The 5,309-nt window shown below is 44.2% G+C and overlaps 1 pseudogene; it reads left to right on the forward strand.

Moving 5' to 3' along the window:
• The first annotated feature begins 374 nt into the window (after positions 1-374).
• LOC147722630 (arf-GAP with coiled-coil, ANK repeat and PH domain-containing protein 2 pseudogene) lies at positions 375-2,735 on the forward strand (annotated as a pseudogene).
• The last annotated feature ends 2,574 nt before the right edge of the window (positions 2,736-5,309 follow it).

Genomic DNA, 5,309 nt, shown 5'->3' on the forward strand with positions numbered 1-5,309 from the left:
GTTTGCCTATGTACAGAAAAATTATTAAAGACCACTACCTCCAATGATAAATTGCCTTGTTGCTGAAAATGCTAATACATTGGTGGAACCCTGCTGAGGACAACAATCTGATTCTATATTTTGTGTCTATGACGCTCAGACTCTTGCATTGTTGTCCGTTGTCTATGTCTATGTGCGTATCTAGGAGACTGGAGTGTCTGCCAGCAGGGACAGTGTTCAGAAGTGGAGGAAGCGCCGAGGGCTGAGAGCTGCACAGCGGTGAAGCAGGCTGAAGAGTGACAGACTTCAACTGCTGTGCTCAGACACCCTTATCCGCTGCTGCCTCCTTATTCCTGCCCTCACCTTGATCGCCCGGGAGGGGCTGAGGCGACAGCATGAAGGGGGCCGTTGATTTCGAGGAGTGCTTGAAGGACTCTCCCCGTTTCAGAGCCGCTTTGAAGGAGGTTGAAGGTGATGTGACGGGACTGGAAGTGAAACTTGATAAGCTTGTTAAGCTATGTAGTGGCATGATTGATGCAGGCAAGGCCTTTTGTGCTGCCAACAAGCAATTTATGAATGGCATGCAGGACCTGGCACAGTATTCGAGCAAGGATGTGGTGATTGAGTCTAGCTTGACCAAGTTTTCAGACTGCCTCCAAGAAATGATCAGTTATCACACAATCCTGTTTGACAAAGCTCAGAGATCCATTCAAACACAGCTCCAGATATTTATTCAGGACGATCTTCGAAAATTCAAAGATGCAAAGATGCAGTTTGATCAGGTCAGTAAAGAAAAAGAAAACGCTCTAGTTAAACATGCCCAAGTTCAAAGAACTAAACTGCACGAGGTGGAGGAGGCAACAAACACCTTAATCACAAAAAGAAAGTGCTTCCAGCACATAGCTTTGGACAACGTTCTTCAAATCAATGTTCTTCAGTCAAGGCGGAGGACTGAAATTTTAAAATCGATGTTGTCCTTCATGAAGGCCCATCTCGGCTTCTTCCACCAGGGCTACAATCTCTTCAGTGAACTTGAACCGCACATGGAAGAGCTTGGTTCACAGCTGGATCGGCTTGATGTGGATGCAGCAAAGCAGAAGAGGGACATGGAACAAAAACACTCCACTATTCAGCAGGAGGATTTCACCAACGATGATCTCGGACTTCAATACAATGTTGATACTGCTAATGGCATTGTAGTGGAAGGATATCTCTTTAAAAGGGCCACTAATGCCTTTAAAACTTGGAACAGGCGCTGGTTCTCAATACAAAACAACCAACTGGTATATCAGAAAAAAATGAAGGATGACCCCACAGTGGTTTTCGAAGATTTACGGTTCTGCACAGTTAAACACTTTGAAGTCATAGAAAGACGTTTCTGCTTTGAAGTAGTCACACCAACAAAGAGCCGCATGCTACAGGCTGACTCAGAAAAGCTGCGACAGGCATGGATTAAAGCTGTCCAAACCGGCATTGCTGCAGCATATAGAGAAAAGAGTGATGAGACGGAGAAGCTGGATAAGAAATCTCCACCTTCCACAGAAAGTCTGGACTCTGGCAGCAATGTGCAAGAAAAATCAGTTCAAGGTGAAAGTGCCTTACAGCGGATCCAGTGTATCACTGGAAACTCGGTCTGCTGCGATTGTGGTCTGGCGGATCCGCAATGGGCCAGCATCAACCTTGGAATCATCCTGTGCATTGAGTGTTCTGAGATACACAGGAGCTTTGGTGTGCACATTTCAAAAGTAAGGTCATTAACGTTAGATACATGGGAGCCTGAAGTACTAAAGCTGATGTGTGAACTGGGAAATCAAGTTATTAATCAAATATATGAAGCTAAATTGAAAACCCTTGGAGTAAAGAAGCCAGACAATGAAAGTCCAAGAGTGGAAAAGGAGGCATATATCAGAGCAAAGTACATGGAAAAGAGGTTTGTGAACCAGGACTGCGTTGCTTCACACCCTCCTGATGGACAGGAAAGGCCTTATTCCCAGTGCAAGACCGACGACCTCAGCAGTTCTGAGAAGTCCCTGGCATCACAGGATCACTTCTCAACATCTGCCAGAAGTTCAGTGAAAAGCAATGCCAGTGTATTCCACTTCAGTTCAGAAGGCATTCGAGAACTTCTTGCCTCTTTTGTATCCTCAAAAAGTTTGCATCAACCAGTCCTAGAAGTCGAGAAGCGAGATTCTTCAGTATTTCAGGATTCAAAAAAGTTTCATCCAGGGCTGTACGTTTATCGAGCTGCGCATGAGAGAAACCTTCCTGATATGGCAGAAGCATTGGCACATGGCGCAGATGTTAACTGGGTGAATGCAGAGGACAACAACGCAACACCCCTCATTCAGGCTGTGCATGGGGGCTCTTTGGTCACTTGTGAGTTCCTGCTGCAGAATGGTGCCAATGTTAATCACATGGACCTGCATGGCAGAGGACCCCTGCATCATGCAACGGTTTTAGGGCACACCGGGCAAGTCTGCTTATTTCTGAAGCATGGGGCAAATCAGCACACCAAAGATGAAGAAGGAAAATGCCCCTTGACCATTGCACTTGAAGCTGCAAATGCTGATATTGTAACCCTGTTGCGAGTGGCAAGAATGAATGAGGAGATGCGGGAATCTGAAGGACTATATGGACAGCCAGGTGACGAGACCTACCAGGACATAATCCGTGATTTTTCACACATGGCATCCAATAATCCTGAGAAATTAAACCGTTTCCAGATGTCCGATACACCAAAGTTTTCAAAGATGTAGAGGAGAAAAGTGCACCCTTGTCCTCACCCACACCTGGTGCTTCCTGAGTAAAGTGCCTGGTCCCTGGCTCATTGCCTGACTTGGGAACATTAGTTTAAGAACCGAACAGTCTGGAACCTCCAACAGCATTTGATTGACACCATGAATATAGGGTCCTTTATATACAGAAAGACACCACAGGGCACCAGAAATATGGATACCTCAGCAGCCAGTCTAGCAAAGTGCTCCTTGGTTTAAATGTATCAAGTTACCACATGTTCCTACTGTCCATGTATTTCACCTTGTGGTACCTCAGCGGAAGGATACACAGATTTGAAGTCTTCTCATTGTAAATCCTAAGTGAAGCAGATGCCATGCTATGTAGTGTATGTCAATTCTGGCGTCTGTTTTCCATGTAAAACACACACCTGTGCATGTTCTAAAATTGTTTATACTGTTATATAGTTACTGTTATTCTAGACAGCAGCTTTTGAATATCTAATTGTAGTTTTCATGTCCTAGTCAACAATGACTAGCTTGCCATTTCAATTTCTTAGCTTTACTAATAGAGGTATCAGTTTTAAAAGATACATTTGGCACATGGTTAAATGGGCACCATGTAGCATTCTCGTTTATGAATTTATTTACCCATTTTTTTAATTCTTTAATATTTTTAACGGTATGCAAAGTACGAGGTTTTCAGAATCCTTGCTAGCACCTTACTTGGATATAATGAATGTTATTCTTGGAACCAAATCAAGAAATTGCCAGGTGCATGTATATCCAAATAGTGCAAATTCAATTGAGTCACTTATCAGGTGCACATACATTCTAGTTCATGTGTACAGTGCTCACACAGTGGGATTATTGTAACGTACTCGATTTTTCCAAAAGCATTGCACTCCATGCACCTTCTCTTGAAGCATCTCTAGTAGCAACAGCCTTTCTTCGTACCAATGTCATTTTGTTCGCCCATTAATGCAAGTCAAGTATTACACATAAAATGTAAATAAATTAGAACAGATTTTTACCATTTTTAAAAAGGTATAGCAATGTTCTTCCAACTCGAAGGGAAATGTTATGCAAACAAATGTATGTAAATAGTTTACTTCTTGAAGAGACCGAAATAAATAAAAACGTTTTGTTTTGAAAAATTAATTTCCAAAAATAATATTAATTTATTATGTTCAAACTGGTAATTATGAGCCTTTAAGTGGTATACGATTTGCAAAGAGTGGCGAGTTTTCTGTTGATTTCTACACTTTTAAAGCACTTAGGCATAGTTAATTCACTGCATGAATTTGGGGGTGGTCAATGTGCCCCTCATTTACAAGAAAATGATGCAGCGTCGCGCCACAAACCATTTTGCTGCGCAGAGCTGCATAATTTTCAAAGCATATGGATGCATTGTGTTGACAACAATGCAATGCATGCGTGTGCTTTCCCCTACGCTGGCACACAATTGGCTGCCATGTGCCAGCGCAGGCACCCTTGTGTCATTTTTCAGGGATGCCTGCATTGTGGGGATGATTGTTTTTGTGCAGGAAGCCCAAAATCAATCAGTGATGGCATGTCCTCTTTCTATGCATGCTGTAGAATACAGCATGCATAGAAAGAGAAAAGAACGAGGAGAAATAAAAGTATTTCTCCTCTTGCACCACTCCTACCCCTTCCCTAGTGAGGCATAGGATTCTGACGCATTCCCAGCTTTTCAAAACATTGTAAATCTAGGAATATGTCAAGTTGCATGGATGTTGCGTTGGACATCCACAACAACACCCATGGAATGCCCCTTTCATCCGGAGTAATGTGTGAAATCAATTAAAGGTCATGATAAATCAAAGTGTGTAACTTTACGTGGCTTGTATATATGGGCAGGCACACTGCCGCCGGTGTGTTAAAAAAAGTGACGCACCAGTGGCGCAATGGCCTTGTAAAGGAGGCCCTATGTTTGCAGTGTCTTGTGGATTCTACATTGAAATCTTAATCATGTGTCTTCCCTTTTAGGAAAGAAAGCTTTGCAAGTAGAGAATATTCGTCACAGTTTTATTTAACCCCTCCCATGCTTGTGACGGAACCGCTCCGTCACAAGCCACGGGTGAGCTGTGCTTGTGACGGAACGGTTCCGTCACGGCCCGCTCGCCGCGCCTGCGCGGCGCTGATTTCGTGCCTGCGCTGACGCTTTAATGGGCAGGCGGGTTCGTGACAGAACCGTTCCGTCACAAGCACAGCTCACCCGCGAGCCGTGACGGAGCGGTTCCGTCACAGTATGGAGCCGCCGCGCGGCCGCCCCACCCCCTTAGCGCTTCAGCGGAATAGCCGCCGCAGCGAAGGGGTTAAAAAAAATTGTATCTGAAGAACCTATGATCAAGCCAGATGTGGTATTCAGAATGCATCCACTCACACAAAAAAACCCTACTGCCGCAAACACCTTTGTGCACATGTACATGTAGGATTACGCGCCATGTACACGGAGGCCAAGCTAAGTGGGCATCACAGGCTGAATGCAGGAAGGATACAAGGATTTTTTAGCACTCACTCCAGGAAACATAGGGCCTCATTTATAAGCCCATTGTGGTGCCAGTGAACCACTAT

The sequence above is a fragment of the Lissotriton vulgaris genome, chromosome 4_1, assembly GCF_964263255.1.
Source record: "Lissotriton vulgaris chromosome 4_1, aLisVul1.2, whole genome shotgun sequence".
NCBI lineage: Eukaryota > Metazoa > Chordata > Amphibia > Caudata > Salamandridae > Lissotriton > Lissotriton vulgaris.